Genomic DNA, 20,960 nt, shown 5'->3' on the forward strand with positions numbered 1-20,960 from the left:
CCATTAAAAAAAAAAAAAAACACTGTTTAGGACACTGACATCACCAAGATTGAGCAGATGGAAATGAGTAAGATCGTTTAAGTGAGCAGCTACAGTACTTCAGACTGCATTGTTGCGCTCCGCCATCTCACGATATTAAAAAATAAATAACTAAAAATTTTGCGTGCCATGGTTTACACAGGACTGGCGGAGAATATGCATTGATACGCCTTTGTTAAATATGTTATGTAGTTTATTTTGATGTTAATTGCTCTGTGGTGTTAAGAGAAAGCACTTTAGCAGCGCGTTCTTAAAGGAACACTCCACTTTTTTTGGAAATAGGCTAATTCTCCAACTCCCCCCGAGTTAAAGTTTATTTTTACCGTTTTGAAATCCATTCAGCCGTTCTCCTGTTCTGGCAATATCACTTTTAGCATAGCTTAGCATAGATCATTGAATCCTATTAGACCAATAGCATCGCGTTCAAAAATGACCAACGAGTTTCGGTATTTGTGCTATTTAAAACTTGTCCACCAGTCTTAGTACACAATATAACTGCAGAAGAGTCAAGTTTTAAATAGGACAAATACCGAAACTCATTGGTTATTTTTGAACGCGATGCTATTGGTCTAATAGGATTCAATGATCTATGCTAAGCTATGCTAAAAGCGATATCGCCAGAATAGGAGAATGGCTGAATGGATTTCAAAATGGTAAAACTCAACTTCTTAACTCGGGGGATGGGGAGGTGGGGGTGGGGGGGGGGAGTTGGAGAATGAGCCTATTTCCAAAAAAAGTGGAGTGTTCCTTTAACATAAGAGAAAGACACAGTCATTTCTGCTTGCTGCAATAAATCGCTTTTTTGTGCACTAAACAAGTGAATTTTGCCAAGATATTTTCAGAGACGACAGACAAGATGTTAAAGAATAATAATTTAATGAAAACCTAATGTTGACCCAAAAAAAAAATGTTGACCAAAAAAAAAAGACATTTGGCCTATTTTTCGAATTTCCTGAAAATGTCCCAGCGACATCCAACAGGTTTTCCCAGATTGCATCACATATGTGACCCTGGACCACAAAACCAGCCATAAGGTTAAATTTTACAAAACTGAGATGTATACATCATTTGAAAGCTCAATAAATAAGCTTTCTGTTGATGTATGGTTTGTTAGGATAGGACAATATTTGGCTGAGATGCATCTATTTGAAAATTAGGAATCTGAGGGTGCAAAAAAATCAAAATACTGAGAAAATCACCATTAAAGTTGTCCAAATTAGGTTCTTAACAATGCATATTACTAATCAAAAATGACATTTTGATATATTTACAGTAGGAATTTTCATATGATCTTTACTTAATTTCCTAATGATTTTTGGCATAAAAGAAATATCAAAAATTTTGACCCATGCAATGTATTTTTGGCTATTGCTACAAATATACCCCAGCCACTTAAGACTGGTTTTGTGATCCAGGGTCACATATTATTACGGATTTGTGTTTAGGTATCTGAGTAACCTTAGGTTTAGCATCTTGCCAAAGGGCATAACAGTGACTGGGAAAAAGATGGATATCTGGCACTAGGTAAGTTCACTGTTTGCCCTTATCTGGGATTAAACCTTCAGCTTTTACTTCAGTATCTGAACCATTATGTTTATATTTGTCTTCATTTTAAAGGAGACTCTGTTTCTAATCCTTTAGATTTCCTGCATAATCCTATGCACTTCCAATCTGTTATATAAAAAAAAGTTGGAATGTTGACACATTCCTCAATTGGTTGTGCATGCATTTCCCTTGTGCTTTATTATAGTGTGACCAGGACTGGCAGGACTTCCTTTGTAGTCTGAAACTTTGCACTCCTATGAAGTGAATGCGTTAAATTAAAACCTGCAGACCTTGTTTTAATTATCGCTTGGACCAGCCTTATTTCCGTTAATTTTATATTTTTGTATTATATCATATATTTTAAGCTGTATGATCAAGTACTAAAAAAAACTTCAAAGGACATGTTTCAAGATCTGAGATCATCATTGACCTTACACTACATCAAACGGTAATAAATGCAGACCAGCTGAACAGGAGCGGTCAGGGGTCACAGACGCAGGCTTGACTGGAGCAGCTGGGGTTCGTGTGCAAGGCCGAATGAAACTGATATCCACTCCTGAACTTTGAAAGTTGGTGTTTTTTTGCTTGCTTTTTTTATTCTCCTTGACAAATGATAAATCAGCATTGTTATGAAAGTGTTTTTCTTTGCTTGCAAATAAAAAAAGCATCCCGGAGGTAGGTTTACAAAACCCAGATCTTACCTCTTCACAGATGTTCGTAAAGTGCTATTGGCCATTTCTAATGAGTTCGCCTTTTGCGGGGGTTAGGGGTCATGTCTGTATCTCGTCATGCTACATGCCACAGATGTGACGTGCAGTAAAGGTGAGCGGATTTCAAAGCCTTCTATTGCTTTTACCTAACTTATCTTATGCACTTCTCTTTGAAGATGCCGTCAGATTTTTCTCTCTGTCTTTAAAAGGATGGGAGTGAATCATTAGGGGATATTTTTTGCTGTTGCTGCAGAAAAGGTTTGTTACTTAAAATTGTGAAATGGCTTTGTCTCTTTGTGTGCAACTGTAATATCGCACATTCTCTGCATCTGTTTAAAATTTCAAATCAGCACTGTAAGTGTTGCCATCTTTCAAATTTGAGCTTCTCTCCAATACTGTCATTCTGTTTATGGACAGAGAGTGTTATGAACCATTGAGGAAGAAGGGTTATTTGTCAAAACACAGAGTAATAGATTTATTGAATTTAAATAAACAAAAATCCTGCCACATGTGAAGGGAAAATGTTTCCATGTGGGTGGATGAGTCATAGTTCCAACCTAGGAAGTATTAAAACAGTGTGTGTGCTTGTCTGAGACAGAGAAGTAGTGTTTTAAAATAGCAAAATATTCTGAAGAAGCTGTTTGTTCTGACTAATTCCTGGTGTTAAACGAAAATCTTTGAAGATTTGAAATTGGTTGCCAATGATTCAGGGGAAGGGTAGACAACCTCGTGCAGTTTAAAAAGAGTGACTCATTTAATTTGTCCCACATGGAATTCCCTGACTTTAGCTGATTTTGTGTATTTCACGTGCCTTGTTAGTCCATAAAAAGTCAGAGGTGGATAGCACTGCTTTGTCATTATGTCTCTGAATGTAAACTACGGAAGCGGTCAGACCAACATGAGCACCAGCACACCACACATGAAGGTGGCGTCTAAATGCAAAACACTTCAGTCTATAGCCTATAGCAAATGTTTTGGGTTCTTCTCCATGGTGAGATGAGCTCACAAGGCTTAAACACAATCCTTTTAGACAGTCAAACAAACTGCAGCTGCTTTTTGTTTAGCTCAAAGTCGTTGTGCATTTTAGATCCAGTATTTTGATCTTAGATAAAAAAGAAGATTTATCTATTGCCATTGCTTTTCTTTGTGCAGAGTTTTAGCTGTAATCCTAGATTGTATCCCTTTCTTAATTTATTGATTTCTGTCTTCAACGTTTTATGTTTGTTGAAGCCGTCTGGGTAATCCAAATGATTCATACAAGCTGTGGTTTTTGATCATGAGTTGCACGGACACGATCAACTGTGCTGCCCACCCAACAGGAAAACTCAAATTTACAAGCTCTTTTCAGGGCCCCCGTTATTATACCCTGTCAAATAGAGGGTTTGCACTTACATCACAGTTTGGTCAGTTACCCAGATGCACGGCCATATTGGAGATACTCAGATGTAAACAACAGCTTTGCAGGGTTAACGTACTACTGAATATGGTGTTCTGCTAATTTACGCTGTCTAAACCATGGGAAAAAAATGTGTTTAAGTTGCTAAATCACATAGAGAAGGACTTAGTAAGCAGAAGAGGGCGCAATATTTTGACAAACTAAAGTTAATATGTGGTAAAGATACTTACGAGCAGTATTAATTAAGACTTTAGCCTAATATTTCACCTACCTGACTGGAAATTATAAGAAAGAACAAACACGAATGTTGTCAAGATTTTTTTTGCAGTGTAATAGTAGACTAAAAATGTTTCTGATACCTGTGTGTGTGTATCTGTACACTGTAAAAAGATAACTGTAAAATTTAAAGCAACTTACTTGCCAATTGCTGCCAGCAAGTTTCTGTAAATTTCAGTTATCTTTATATATTCCACAGTATGCTGACTGTAAGTTCAATCACAGTAACTACTGTAATTTTTATTACAGCAAAATTCACAGTACAGTAATTACAATCAGAGTAATAGATGCTCTTTTTGAATGTATTCATGAATAAATTAATTTTTAACACAGCAAATAGTATACTGTGCTGTAATAAACATTACTGCTTTAATTGTCTGTAGTCTAAAAAGAAGACAATAATAACCATTTACTGATCTTAAAATGTGAAAATACATAAAAAATAGCGTAAAAATAAATTTAAATTTAGCATTTTTCAGACATTTTTATTTCGCATAAAACTAAAGTGTATAGATTTCAACTATAAGTATATAGGGTATATGTCAAACTTTACATGACAAACCAGAAAACAGTTTGCATTCCTGCCATTACTGAAAGTGTTAACAGCGTTATAAAATAACAGCGATATCTATTGATTTTATTTTGTGTTAAAAAGCTAACTTAGAGAAGTGTTTTCAATATAATATAACATTTAACATTCAACAATAACATTTTTTAATATCAGTGAAAAATAATTAACAATTATACAGTGGTGGCCAAAATGATTAGAACACTAGTATTTTCACCAGCTAAAATATGGTTTTAATTCAGTTATTTTTAACTTTTGCTGAAATTTCACAGAAATCTCACTGTATTAATACAATAAATGGCAAAATGAATGTTTGGAAATATAAACTGATATTTCCTACTTACACACTACAGCAAAAGATAGAAATAACTGACCTAAAAGCACCAGTCATGTTCAGCTCTCATGCATTCACACTGGCCAAAAAGCACCACCAAGAGTTCTAACAGCAAAGGTCCTGGAAAAACAAATCAAAATGTCAGTCAATTGCTGAGATTAGGCTAATCACTCACTTCTAGCCAGAGCTTAAAAACAACAACGAAAAATTTAACTCTGAGCAGAATCGATATTTTAACGTTTTTGTTCCTACGTTCCTCTGTATTACTATTGTTCCGATACCGGTTTGAGTAGAAAAAAAAATACCTGTTAATAATGTTATTTAAAAAGCTAAAAAATCTGTCTATAATAATAATAACAAGAATTAAAAGTACAAAAAAATAAAAGTACAGCATTTTCTTTAATCAAAAAGAAAAAACAGCCAATACAGCATCATCTTTTCTAGATTTGGGCCAAATGTAGGCTACTAAAGAAAATAAAAAAAGGCTTTAAAGGGGCTATATGCAACTTTTTCCCCAAAATAAACGTAACAATAGCCTTTTTATTTGACCATTTATGACGCAAACATCTCCTGATGAGCATACTGACACCTTGTCAGCTCACAGTGGGTGCACCTATAAGCCTGTATCCTATTTTTCCTATTTTCTGTCGGGTCGGATTTTTCGCGCGCTGTCTTGCGGATGTGACGTCAAGCGCGTTCATGTTAAACGTTTCAGATCACTCTGCCACCACCGCTAGTCAGCAATTAGCCTACACTCGCAAGCAGTGCAATGGATTGTGCGAATACACAGAAGAGACCCAGGACAACTCTGACACCAACAGTAACTCCACAGAATACTTGGTGATAGTAAGCTACTTGTGTATAATAAGTGGTCAAGGACAGTGCTCAGATTGGGTTTTTAATAGTCTACGAAAGTTTCGGGCTGTGCGCCCTTCATCAGCGTGTAGGCCAATGGCAAAATGGGTTTATTTATTTAATGTATTAATTTTTTTTGTGTAGTTTGTCAGCTACATGTTTGACGTTTTGATAAGAGAGCTCTTGACATTTTGTGACACATTATCTTCATTTTATGTTACGATTTATAAAACACTCACACTATTCTAAACAAACACTGAAATATACACTATTACTATATAACTCCGAAGCACTACTGTGCATTTTGTTTTGTCATATATATATATATATATATATATATATATATATATATATATATATTGCAAACAAACTTGGTTTCTCAAACAATTTATGTATTTGACTGTTCTTACCTCTGTAAACATAATGTTGACTTCTTTGCAGCGGATGAAGTGTGCACGTACGAGCGCGCGCTGAGAGAGCGAGCAGAAAGGAAGAGCAGTTCCGTTTTTTGGCCACAGGTGTCAGTCACGAGTTTAAATTTCAGAAAATTGCATATAGCCCCTTTAAAGAGATTTTAAAGATATTTAAAAATGTTACATAAAATATGCGCTACCTGTATAAAATTGGGTTTTGAGAGGGAAAAAGGCTCAATGTCGCATTTTATTTTTACATTCAGAAATAATGTAGGCTAAAATATTTACGAACATTTTAAACACAGTTATTCATTTCCTTCTCTCCACAACAAATCCTCTGGAGTTAAGGCTGTTTAGGGTATAAAAGCGACAATCAAAAAAAATTAATTTAAGGTGATGCCTACCTCTCTTTTATTCGGCATGAATCCAAACGTTTCCATATTCACGACGTATCTGGATGCTAAAATATTAGGCTATTTATTATGCAATAGGCTTGTACTTCACCCGCATCGATGTAAAACATCGGCTTTGAGGCGGTGGTCATGCTGAACGCAACAGATTGCACAAAGGAGGAGTTTAACTGTAATTTCACAAACCAAAAGTTTGTTACAAACCGAAACTCAGCACATTTTTTTTTCTTTCGTTTTGTTAATCTGTCAATGATTTAAGAGGAATATTTCGTGTATAGGCCTATATATTTCTTTTTATGTAAGCCTATAGTTTTATTCTGTTTTATACAACAGTTCTTTCTGGTCCTCGAATCTGATTGGCTGATAGGAGTGTGATATTAGAGCAGTATCAGTACTCCCAAAAGCCGCCTCACAGTTTGTAATCGTATCACTCCGCTAGTGTTTCTTCTTACAGCGAGTGTCATGGCGGACACTCAAATCCAGTATAATTTTATAAATATTATTGTTTTTGTGTTATGAAATGTAGTTTTAAGAGGTTTTCAGGTGAGAATGTACTTGTTTATAGTTCAAATATGCCATTTGTTAATAAAGATACCGTCTATTTGAAAATTTGTGTCGACCATTTCGGACATGAGAGCTCTGAATCGTCAACAGCCGTTCTGCACTCATGAATCCGCACGAGAGAAGCCTCAGCTCAACCAGACCTTCTGGAATTTACTGCTGGCTCTGATGCCTCTGTAATAATTAAACATGAGATATAAAACATGATGGTGATTTTGGTTGCATTGTTCTGCAGTTAGAGAGCGACAAGAGGCTGTTTTATGAAATGAAAGTTATTTTTAGTTTCAACAACAGCTTGACACAGCTAACAAACGCACTGAGCAGCGCTGTCATCCAAAATCACCCTTAACAGATGATACGAAGGATATTAACGTTATGACAAAAAAAAAAAAAAACCCTCAGCGGATATTCAAACTTCAAAACCATGATCGCTCACAGGGCTTGAAATTAACTTTTTTACTTGGTACTGGTGCTCCCAACTTCTAAAAGTTAGGAGCACCAAAAAAAAAAAATTTAGGAGCACCTAATTTCTTTTTAGTAATGTGCCAAACTTGATTCTTCATGGCCAATTCTGATTGCAGATGTTTTATAAGCAATGGGCTAATTCTGAAAGCCCATTATATATTATATTTATATGAGTAAATATGAGTATTTATATGAGTACATGAACAAGATGTTTATTTTCTCTACTATAGGTAGAGCCATTTAAATTAGAGGCAACCACTGCATTTTTAAACAATCTACAGTATACACAACAAAAAATAAACGACACTTCTTTCGTCGTGTGTAGACAATAAATGCAGGCATGATCAAAGTAGACTACTCTTTAAATATTCGAAGTGCAAATAGAGACCGAATTTTTCAAGCATTATACAGAACGTTAGACAACTACACAACTTATTATAGACCACATACTAATAAAAGCCTACATATTTTATGTAGCCTAATTTGCGCGCATTGGGAAATCGCTCTCTAAACGTGGGGTATTAAAATTGCTTTTGAATGTGCGTGCGTGTTTTACTTTTGGTTTCGTTTTAACGATCGCGCAAAACTCTCGATGGCGCGGCGCATGCATTCTACAATACAAGAGATTACTTCAACAAAACCATTTGAAAGTGGGAGGTCACCAACGGGATTTTGAAAAGCCTGTCCCCAGTGGAAATTACGCCCCTGCGTGAATGCCGCTGAGTTATCATTTGATGTAAATGTATGCAGCGTTGTACAGTATAATGAGACGGAGGCGCCAGAATTGTATCTGACAAAGTACGCTGTAGCACAAAATATACAGATTTCTTCAAAGGCAGACTGTGGAGATCTTTTAATTGTCCACAATCAAAAGAGGGAACGGCGAACCTGTCACTGTATCAGCTCACAGCAGTCTGTACAGTAGTTAGGCTAGCGAAAGTTTTGAAAAGCAATGAAACCAAGTCACACCACAACAATTTTCTAGCACTCGCACATATGCTCCCAAATACATTTTGAGGTCGCGCAGATTAAATTTTGGGAGCATATGCGACCAAAACGGTTGCAATTTTGAGCCCTGGCTCAGACCATTCCTTATATAAAACTCTACATAATACAGTGAGCTTTTAATACAGTAATACAATAAGTTTTCAATGAAGCAACTCAACATTCCTTCGTTACTAGTTCTAAAGTGACGTTTTGGATTAGTAACGGAGGCTTTAGGCTCAGTTGTTCAACTGTCAAACTTGTACTTGAATCCATGGCAGAAGGAAGTAGTTTGCACAAAAGAGAGCTTTAAAGACAATCTGTTGTTATTTTGTTTATTTATTTACACACTCGTGCCGTCGAACGGTTGTATAAACGCAATATCACACGAGTAGTGCCGTTATGCAGCCATATCTCACGTATCATGATCTGTTAAATCCACACACTATTTTTGGATAAACTCTAACAGCGGGGTATTGCCATTGCGACTGATGAGTTGACAGCTGAGCGTGGGCATTTCACTCATTGGATGTCAACTCACATTTGCATAGGCCGTACTACTTGAATTTGTTATTAGCTGACACAAAACGATACATTGAAAGAGATAAATGAGAATCTGAAATGTACGGAGCCCCTTACGTCACCTGTAGAAGAAAAATAATTAATCCGTGGGGACGGTTTTGCAATTCGTTCCCTCAGTTTATAAACCGTACTCACGAATTCTTAAACTGTTCCCTCAGTTTAACAATTCGTGCCCACGGATTAACAAACCGTGCCCACGAATTTCCAATCCGTGCGCTCAGATTTTGTAAACCGTACCCTCGGATTTTGAATCCGTACCCACAAATTCATAATCCGTGTGCACGCTTTCGCAATCCGTTCCCACAGTTTGTAAACTGCTCTCACGGATTTGTGGCCCCGCCCCCAAATTCAACCAGGACACCTGTTTATATGCTTGATGCATTGTTTTGCATTTAATAAACTTTATTTCTCAGTAGGCTATATGAGACTATGCAACACTGACAAAACAGAGTTTTTAGCTTTATTTTATATTAATCACCAATAGATTAGCTGCTAAAACACCACACCTGTGTTTTATCCCATTGGTTATTCATGTAAAATAAACGCTAAAAAGAAGAATGTTTTGTAAGGGCTGATCATGGTAAATTAACGAAATAAATAATGTACAGGTTATGTTGTCATTACTTTGCTCTTAAACTAAATGCAGTGTAATATATTGCATATTTAATAATTACATTAACAGTGAACAAGCATCTAACTGTGGGTGAAAAGCTTATCATAAAATCGCCAAAATTCTACATGTTAAGAATTGAATAGTACACAAACACATTAAGGCACTTATTTAGCCTATAAATTAAAATAATAATAATAATAATTACTATTTTAAGTATTATGACGTAAAAAGCTTATAAGCCTACTACTGTTTCTCAGCTATTAAAATAGTTCAGTTTTGCATGAAATGACAAAGTGACTGTATTTCGTTTCGTTTTTTTTAATAAGTTAATTTAGAAAAATGTTTGGAGCATTTTTTTGTTCGTTCAATATTTTGTTTTTTAAAGTAACAACAAGGCGGCCAGCGGCAGAGAATGAGTTCATTATAGCCTGTGTTTGATCAGTTTTGCCTTCTCAAATCATCACGACTTGCTGACAATAAAATTTATAGACCAAGCATGAAACAATGTTAATTTCAACAATAAACTAATATAAATGTGTATATATATACCGCCTGCATTTTATCCTATTGCTAATTAATTAATTAATTGTTTTATTATTTCATTAAGTAATAATTTAAAGCATTCTAGATATAGGCCTACATGTAATTGTCTGTGAGGTATTTATTTGCTCCTGTTGAGATAGAAAGGGTATTATGATTGTTTTCTGTTCTGATGTTATTGTGATGCACATAAATAAAAGTATAGACCTATTACAGTTCCAAATGATGTATAACTTTAACAGCTTACTTTCTCTCTGCACCAACAATTGCATATGTGCCTATATGTTATGTCCACATTTATATTATTTTAACGATGAAATTACATTGTTTTATACTTTAACTTTTTTGAGACTATATCTATAGGCCTATTTATTTTAGCCAAGTCGTGATTATCTGAGAAGGCAAAATTGATCAAACACGATCAACTCACTGTCTGCCGCTGGCCGCCTGATCGTTACTTAAAAAAAAATTAAAACTTATTTTTAAAAAACAAAAAATGCTCCAAATCTTTTTTCTAAATGAACTTAATAAAAAAATTAAACGAAATATAGTCACTTTGCCATGACATACAAAACAGAACTATTTTAATAGCTGAAACAGTATGCGCTGTTTTTGGGAGAAGGTGCTCTGTGACAATGCTCACCGTAAATAATACTGATAATAGTAATAATTATATTTATTATTTTAATTTGTAGACTAAATAAATGAGTGCACTTAAGACAGTAAACTGTTTACCTTTTACAGTTTTGGAAATGTCATTCTTAACATAACTCATTTTGGTGATTTGTGATAAACTTTTCACCCAGAGTTAGATACATGCTGCACTATTAATGTTATTATTAAATAAGGCCTATTGTTTCATTGCATTTAGTTTGAGAACAAAGGAATGACAAAATAACCTGTACATTATTTGTTTTGTATTGCTTTTTACCTTCTCCTCTCCAATACTTTTTTTTTATTATTATTCAGGCAATTTTATATTTTGAAAAATATTATTAAATAAAACAAAGCTGTTTGAACAGCGCTCTTCACTTATTATTTTATTTTGGTACCATGACCGCACTTACAAAACAGGCTTCTTTTTAGCGTTTATTTTACATTAATAACCAATAGGATAGAACACACGGTGTTTTGGCAGCTAATCTGTTGGTGATTAATATAAAATAAAGCTAAAAACTCTGTTTTGTCAGTGTTGCATAGTCTCATATAGCCTACTGAGAAATAAAGTTTATTAAATGCAAAACAATGCATCAAGCATATTGATACATGAACATATTGGTTGAATTTGGGGGCGGGGCCACAAATCCGTGAGGAACGGACAAACTGTGGGAACGGATTGCGAAAGCGTGCGCACGGATTATGATTTTGTGGGTACGGATTCAAAATCCGAGGGTACGGTTTACAAAATCTGAGCGCACGGATTGGAAATTCGTGGGCACGGTTTGTTAATCCGTGGGCACGAATTGTTAAACTGAGGGAACAGTTTAAGAATTCGTGAGAACGGTTTATAAACTGAGGGAACGAATTGCAAAACCGTCCCCACGGATTAATTATTTTTCTTCTACAGGTGACGTAAGGGGCTCCGTAGTAATGTACATTACATGAATAAAAAAAAATTGTAAGCCATTTGTGTTTTTCTTTTTCCTTCTTAAATTAAATACTTAATTACCAAATATAACAAACTGTATTTTAGAAGCGCAGAATGAGGTCCTGTCTCCTTTTTATAGCCCTTCTTTAGGGCTGTGCTGGTCATGGCTCTCTGGGCATAGGTTCTTCTGGTTGCAACTGAGCATCAAATGACACCCCGTTACTCTGCGCAATATTGTGAAGAATCCCACAGGCAAGAATGATGTTGCAGACTTTCTCCGGCGTGTAGCGGTGTTTTAGGCATAAAAAAAACAAAAACAAAAAAAAAACATTAGAATGTGTCCTGTTTAACTTTATATTTTTCTGAACAAAAATGACTATCATGCATTTTTAACCATGTTTGACAGAAGACAGACACACTACAATTTAATTTAGTGTAGCAATATTTATATACCATCAAATCTTGTTAGGCATATTTAAAACATGAATCATTTGATGACATATTAAAAGACTATTTAAGCATCACAGTGCAGCCCTCAAATATCAATTAACTATTTTTTTTTATTTTTTTTTAATATTTATACTTTGCTAATGTCTTTAAAACTACTAGGTTTTCCCATTTGGCATCAAGACGTTTTTGCAAGGAAGTTAATCATTTAAAATATAATAAAATTTAGTATGATTACATATTCTTTTTTGTAATTTAACAAGTAGCTACAAGTCAGAATAAGCATATTGTTTCATTTTTACATAAATATATGTTATGCTGAATGACCATGCTTTGTTACACTGAATGACAATTTGCCAAAAAGAGAGATAATATTGCCATTGTTCCTATAACTGAAATGTTTTTAGTATTAATCTGTATCATTCAATTATTTTTAATAATATTAGTGAGTAAATGACTGCAGAAGCAAATGTTAAAATATAATAAGCAAGTTACTTTTGCTGCCCTGCCCAGCATGCTTAGCTTGTCACTTTGTTTCTGACCTCAGAAATTGCTATATTGCATATTTATTAATACTTTCTGTTTGCCAACATAAATGTCATAAAATCGTGAATTTCATTTTTAAGCCATATCGCCCAGCTCTAATATTAGTCTTGTAGGCGTTTATACATTCCTATTTCTGGCAAATTTAACAATTGTGTTTAAAAACAATTAAATTATTTTAAAAACTACAATAAGATTAACCACTTAACTGTAGAATAAATACTAAATTATTATGAAAACTTTTTAAACTGAATATCCACACTTTTTCTTCTATGTATTAATTTTAACAGTAAACCTCCTAAAAAATAAAAGGGTTTAATTTTCATTTGATTAAAAATAAATAAATGTTTAATGCCTTCATTTGATTGTCAGAAAAAAAAAAAAAAAATTCTGAAAAAAAGAAAAAGATTGTTCAAAATGTTGGAATTGAGAGTTGAGGACTTATTTTTTACTGAAATAAATGTTTTCGTTATTACACAGAAAGTAGGCTAAAGTACTAAAAAAGGTACCTTTGGCTACCAGCACCCCCCATCCCCCTAAAGCTGTAAACCTAGGGGAAACATTGCATTGTTATATTTCGTAAAAAAACTAACACAGTTCACTATTACAGTAAATAAAAAATAATGAAAATGATTAAATTGGGTCATTCAAATGGTCCCCACCTGACCCCCTCAGATTTGTCTGAAAAAAATCTGTGATGGGTAATATGCCCAATAGATCATATACAAAATTTCAGATCTCTACTGTGCATACTTTTTTTTTTTTTTTTTACAAAAAATCTGTAAAAAGTTTGTTTTTTACCCCGTTTTGGCATCACAGTCTGAGTGACCATGTTCAGACTAAAATATCTCCAGAACTAGTTGTGCCAGGTCCATGAATATGAAGGTGTGAACATGAAACTTTTTTTTTTTTGAAAGAGCATGTTCTTATTGATAAAACATCAAAAATTAGGATGGGGTTTTGCCTCATTTTTCTGTAATGATTTTCTTTAAAAAGTATTACTGAAAAATAAGCGCAAAACCCCATCCCAATTTTTTGATATTTTATCAATAAGAACATGCTCTTTCAAAAAAAAAAAAAAGTTTCATGTTCACACCTGGTGTCATTCATGGGAAATATTGCTCTGAACGTTGGTGTAAATGAGGTTTTTCAATTTTTGGACCTTAATATCTCAACATCCATAAGACTCTATTGTCTGATGTCAAAGGATGTGAAAGACATGGTACATATCAGACCATTTACCAAGTTTGATGCTTATACATTGAAAATTGAGATTTCTATGGACATCTGAAAACCCTTAAAGTAATAGTTTTGAAGAAAAGTAGAGGACCAGCATTCAGGTGTAAATTCAGTAACAATGCTGTGAGTTGTAATTCATGCAGTTCTGGACTAGGACTCTTAGCCCAGAAAATTTCATGGACCTGGCACAACTAGTTCTGGAGATATTTCAGTCTGAACATGATCACTCAGACTGTGATGCCAAAACGGGGTAAAAAAACAAACTTTTTTTTTTTTTTTACAGATTTTTTTTTTAAAAAGTACACACAGTAGAGATCTATTGGGCATATTACCCATCACATGGATTTTTTTCAGACAAATCTGAGGAGGTCAGGTGGGGAACTTTTCCAAAATTTGATGATTCCAGCTGGAATGACCCAATTATTATACATTTTAATCTACAAATGTAATTACATTTGAGGAGTTCATTTGCAAAAACATATTTTTAAAATCTTGTTTTGTTTTGATTAAATAATATTAACTCAAAAAATACAGCCAACTAACACAAAACACAAAAACATGATCACACAATAAAAAACATGATTTATGAAAATTAATAACGGAGTTATCCGTTTTGCAAATGAACTGATGAAACTGAATTTAGCCTAAATGTAATACTATAAGATTGAAAATGTATGTTTATGACCCTGAAATAGATTTTTAAATATATTTTGCTATATGAAGGATGAAATTAAATCTATTTTCAGTTTACGAAATATATGCCTCACAGCTAATAACATATTTAACAAATATTTAAATTATATTTTGTCCAGAAAAAAAAAAAACTGTAGCTCATTTCATATAATTATATTCAGATGTGTATCTTGTGATATCTAGCATTGGACATTGTTCATAGAAAAATTTAATAAACTACTGAGAGTGAGACGGTTCAATGTAAAATATTGCCATCATTTTAACAAACATAATTTTTTTGCATTCCGCAATTTTTACTTTGAAAATTGATTAATTTATTAATTCGTTATTTACATTTATTATGCATTATATATATATATATATTTTTTTTTTTTGTTTTTTTGTTATTTTGTACTAATATTCTTCTTCTATCTTCAGTGGTATTCAATTCTATCAAGGATGGATCATCTTCTGTACACTCACTGGTAGTCGTTGCATCGCTTAGCTGCAAATATTTTCAAATATATTCTTATTTTGTAGTCAACAAACTGGCGAGAAGCTGTCTTTGACACCATCCGTCACCCACCGAGCGATGCCTCACTATTGGTCTGTCACTGTCAGTGCCAGAATCTAAAGCAGCGTCTCGCTATATGGTAAGAGTGCTTCAGGTGAGAGTTGGGCGAGTGAGAGAGTCACACCACCTGACGCCGTGGTCATTCCCATTAATATGGTGTGATGAGACAGCTCTCACAACCCAACCCTATCCACCGCCATCCAAGACAGCAATCCCACAAGAAGTTGACTACAGAGGCCAATCCATCACCCACTGAGGTGCTTCATCAAGCTCTGTGATGAGTGAAGCTGCGATACTAGCAATTTGTATAGATATTTCTATATTCATATACATTCTATTGTTGTTATTTTGTGTTTAGTTATACTGTATTTATTGTATATTATCATTATAGTTATTTTCATGTTATTAATATATACTTTATTGTTATTATTCGCTACTCTACATTATATTATTGGTATTATTTTATGGATCATCTTAACTAATTCTTTTATTATACATTTAATATTAATTAATTTTAAATTTCTACCCAAATTATTTTTCTATTTAATTAATGTTGCAGTTATTTTAAATTCATTTTTTATTATACATATTCTATTATTGTTATTATTTGCTATGCTATCCCCCAGCTTCACAGACAAGGTAAACAACTAAAATGCATGTCTAGGCTGTTTTAACTGAAAGAACCTTGCACTGGCATATCCTAAAATGTCAGTGCAATTGTTTTGTATCAAGTCATTTTTGTAGTCAACAAACTGGCGAGAAGCTGTCTTTGACACCATCCGTCACCCACCGAGCGATGCCTCACTATTGGTCTGTCACTGTCAGTGCCAGAATCTAAAGCAGCGTCTCGCTATGGTAAGAGTGCTTCAGGTGAGAGTTGGGCGAGTGAGAGAGTCACACCACCTGACGCCGTGGTCATTCCCATTAATATGGTGTGATGAGACAGCACTCACAACCCAACCCTATCCACCGCCATCCAAGACAGCAATCCCACGAGAAGTTGACTACAGAGGCCAATCCATCACCCACTGAGGTGCTTCATCAAGCTCTGTGATAAGAGAAGCTGCGATGCAAAGACTACCAAGTCTCTAAGTTGTTGGCCAGTAGGCAGTTAATTATTTGTTATTACTAGCTTTTATTTTATTTTATACATTCATACATACTCTATTGTGTTTATTATTTTGTGTTCATTTATATTGTATTTATTGTATAATATTATAATTAGTTAATTTTCATGTTATTATTATATACTCTATTATTATTATTATTATTATTATCAGTTATCTTATATTACATTATTGTTATTATTTAATGGATCATCTTAACAAATTTTTATTGTGTATTTATTTTATTACACATTTAATATTAATCAATTGTATTATTAATATTATTTTAAACTCTTATTATATTTTTCTGTTTTGTTGCTGTGTTATTTTAAATTTATTAATTTTTATCATAAATATTCTATTATTATTTGCTATGCTATCCCCATGGTTCGCAGACAAGGCATACAACATAAAAAATGTTTTAATTGAAATAAACTTGCACTGGCGTATCTTAAAATATGCCAGTGCCATTGTTTTGTATAAAGATGCCCACCAGTAACATTTTTTCTAAGGCACATTTATAAAAGATATTTAACTGTCCTAAATGAGGTATTACCTGATCCTGGCTTAACCTGAAAGCCTAAATTGCTGCTACCACTACTACTGTGGTTGTTGTTGTTGTTGTTGTTGTTTCCAGTTTGTCACTCACCACACGACAGGAGCGGCTGGCCTTCTTCCATCATACCCGCGAATCCGAATCCTTGAGTTGGTGGGCTAGTAGGCACTGATACTCGGTCGCGGTATTAAACTGTATCGCGGCACATCGCTTTCTGTAACGTTACTCGTGTTAGCAGCTGAATCGCTTAATCGCTCATTTGCAGCGTGGAGTCTGGCGTCTTTCTTCATAATCTTCCATTCAGGAAAGCGAGCACTTGCGAAAAGTTTGGCGTTTCGCTGCTGCTTTCCAGAGTTCAAGTTTGGTGAACTCTGACCTTCCAATTTGGATCACGTGGTGAAACAGTTGTGCCCATAGATATATATAGAATGACTAGATGTGTTATGTCGAGGTCTAGAGTGTCCGCACAGGTCGGCCATCTTACCACAGGCTGGCTTTCTGGCGTAATCAGTCGACCCTGAGGTAAACGGAGGTAAGATAAGTGACCTGCACAAACGTTAATACTCTTATCTAACTGCAATCTTGATGGATTTACAAACTGTTTGTTTTCTTACGAACATTATTAACGTGGTTATAATTCTGGATGCTTGAAGATGTTGAAATCGCAGATTTTCTCCTCAAAAAACAAAACAAAAAACGACTTAATCATGCAGTTTAGTTGTGTAACGTTATCACAGCTAGCTAACGTTAACTGTTAGGTATCCTGAGGTAAAGTTAAGGTGAGTGATCTGCACAATTGTTAATAACATTACTTTTAACTCGCTGAAATCTTGACAGATTTACAAACTGTTTGTTTTCTTACAAACGTTATTAACGTGGTTATAATTCTGGATGCTTGAACATGTTGAAATTGCAGCTTTTATCCTCAAAAAACTGACCTTATCGTGCAGTTTAGTTGTGTATTACGGCTAGCTAGGCTACAAGCTACCCAGTAATTTGGGGCGAGGCAGAATTACGCTTTCTTTTCCATATAATATACACATTATAAACATGATTTAACTGAATTTACACAGCTGAATTACTGAAGTTATAGTAATGCTAACCCACTCTATTTCTTCCCCTCTTAACCTCACTTGTGAGGTAAACCTTTTCCAGTCATCAGCCATCCTTGTTTTTGATGTCCCACTGGCCCTCATCGCACCTGAAGTCCCAACCCAACGACTGCCCTACCATCTCTTGTTGCTGTCCTCTTGTCCAGACTTCCTGGCCTGAACAGCCTAGCGACCCACAACCTGCCTGCCAACCTATTCACTTGTCACTTCATCATCACTTATCAGGCCCAGCCAGATGAGGAACGGAACCAGCACCACTGGGACACCTTAGTTACTTTGCTAAATTTTTTATGAAAATGTAACAAAAAAAAAAAAAAAAAAAAAAAACAGCATATGCTGGTTAGGTATGTTTTGGTGCTGGGATGCTGGTTTTACCTGGTTTATGCTGGTCCTTTGCTGGTTTATGCTGGTCCTTGACCAGCAACATGAGCAGCATAAACCAGCAAAGGACCAGCATATACCAGCTAAAACCAGCATCCCAGCACCAAAACATACCTAACCAGCATATGCTGTTTTTTCAGCAGGGCTAACACCTCTGTCCAAACATTGATTTTTAATAAATCTTCAAAAGTCTTTGAAAAGTGCCTTTATAATGTTTCAAAAAACTGGTTTACTACCATTTCATGTGTAAAAATATTTTTATTAACAATTTGGAAATATGGACTTTAGTTCTTTGTGCTGTGTCATAAGCCTTTTTCACAAAAATCGGAAATTACCTCAGCGCAGAGTTAAGTCAGTTTCGCTACATGTCGGCGCCTATTATATTAATATGCTCTTGTCTCAAATAATGCCTTTTACCTTTTCTGTTTTCCAAGTTGTTGTTATATAATCAACAAAGAAACAACATTTTTACTTGTTTGTGATTTATGTAGTAGAGTGAGGTATAGCCCCAGAATGATTGGCTGGTGTTACTCAAATTAGTTAACCAATCAGTGGTTGTATCTCATTTTGATTGGTCCTTTGTGTACATTTCATGAGCCAATTGGTGCCCATGTTGTGAATATAAAAGAGGGGAGTGTTTGGCTGCTCGGGATGCATCATCCTGGGTACTGCCCCTTTGTGACATGTGGTGCTTTGAGGGCTAGCAGTTGGGTCATCCTCCTGAATGTTGTGCACCAGCCGTTGGCTAGTTTTCAGGTTAGTCTCAGTTTTAGAAAAAAGGCCTTTTTATCTGTTAAATGGAGATTTATTACCATAGTTGTTTTTAGTCATGGACGTGCAAGTAGCTGTAATCCGGTGTGGTGAGCGACCATGTGCATTGCAGCATTTTGCAATTCTCTCGGTATGTATGACAAGTTAATTTGTTTTAACAATAGTTTCTATGAGTAACCTTTTCTGTTTAATGTCTGGCAGGTTTGATTGCACGTCCAGGGGTTTCCAATGATCTTAATTGAAGCCTAACAAACATCAAGCAACGTGACTGAACTGCTGCTCTGTTTTGTCCTTATTGTCAGTTTTAAAAGTGTTGTCTGGAACTCAACTTGGTCCATTTATTTTTTGTTTTGTCTTTATTTTGTGGGTGAACATTGGCCCAGGATTGCGCTGTCTGCGCACAAGTTAGCTGGTAGGCTAAGGTTCTGTACCCTGGCTCTTTTCGGCCATGTTTCCCTCCTTGATGCCAGTGGCTGTGTTTGTTTGTGTTTTGCTGTGTTATGTAAATTGAGTTGATTTCTGTATTGGTTTTGTGTGGGACTTAGGTCTTCAATGTGAGAGGGGTTGGCCATGGTAATCTGTACCGGTGTGTCCACATTAAGTGCTGTTTAACATTTTTCGTTTGGGCTTTTCACAAGTGTGTATGGTTGAGTGTGGGGTAGAAGTCTTAGGTCTCTGCCAGCCACCTCTCTCTCTCTTTAATTTACTATTGTATTGTATTTGTATGTTATTGGTATTGTGTGATCTGAGTTGAGATGTTGTGTGACATTTGTATTGATTCTCTTTTTATTGTATGTTTAAATAAAGTGATTTGTTTATATTTGTGTTTACCTCTCAATGCTCACCCTGCCTTTGGCAACGAACCTGTGTGCCCTTGCATAGGGTTGTTATTCCCGGTGTGTGCCGGGTGGCGTAGTCGACAAATAGTTAAATAGCTTTTCTGTTGGTAAGCTCTGTACACCTGGCCCCCCTTATGCCACATTTATATGGTCACTCGGACCGCTGACTCAATATATGCGCAACAGCGCAAGCTATAGTTTCTATATTCCTAAACTCAATACATCAATGTAATCCAGATCCAAATGGAATAAAGCCATTAATCGGAGTCTTGTCTTGTTTAGTATTATATTATTTTATGTATATCCCTGGGCACATTATGCAACGTACATTTACACCTTAAAATGAATAATGCAAAGCAAGTAGAAAATACAATATTACTTTAATAATAATAACAACATTAATAATCGTGAAAAAAAAAACTGACGTGAAGACTCATAATGCACAGCCAGCACCAAATAGACAGAACGGCAAAACTCAAAACTGTACTGTATTATAAGTGCTATCATTGATAATTAAATAAACATAGTATTTGTGATGACCAGAAGCTGACACAAAGTTTTTGAAAAAATGTTTGCTATTTTTAGAGTAAAACCCCGGTATATCATAGTATCATAGTATCTATTTTGTAAAATTAGACTTAGATTCTCGAATTTACGTATGTTAAGTACGGCCGCTGCTGTCACCGGAAAAAACTTTTACCCTGCGAGCACCAATCCTGAAGCCAGAAACATTGAAGTGTGAAAAAGGCTAATTGTCATCACTGTACAAGGTGGGGATTTCAACATGCAGCGTTTCTTGATGTATATTAAGGGAAATCTTGTAGGCTTAGTCTACCTATTC

This window comes from Garra rufa, chromosome 8, assembly GCF_049309525.1.
Source record: "Garra rufa chromosome 8, GarRuf1.0, whole genome shotgun sequence".
In the NCBI taxonomy this organism is placed as follows: domain Eukaryota; kingdom Metazoa; phylum Chordata; class Actinopteri; order Cypriniformes; family Cyprinidae; genus Garra; species Garra rufa.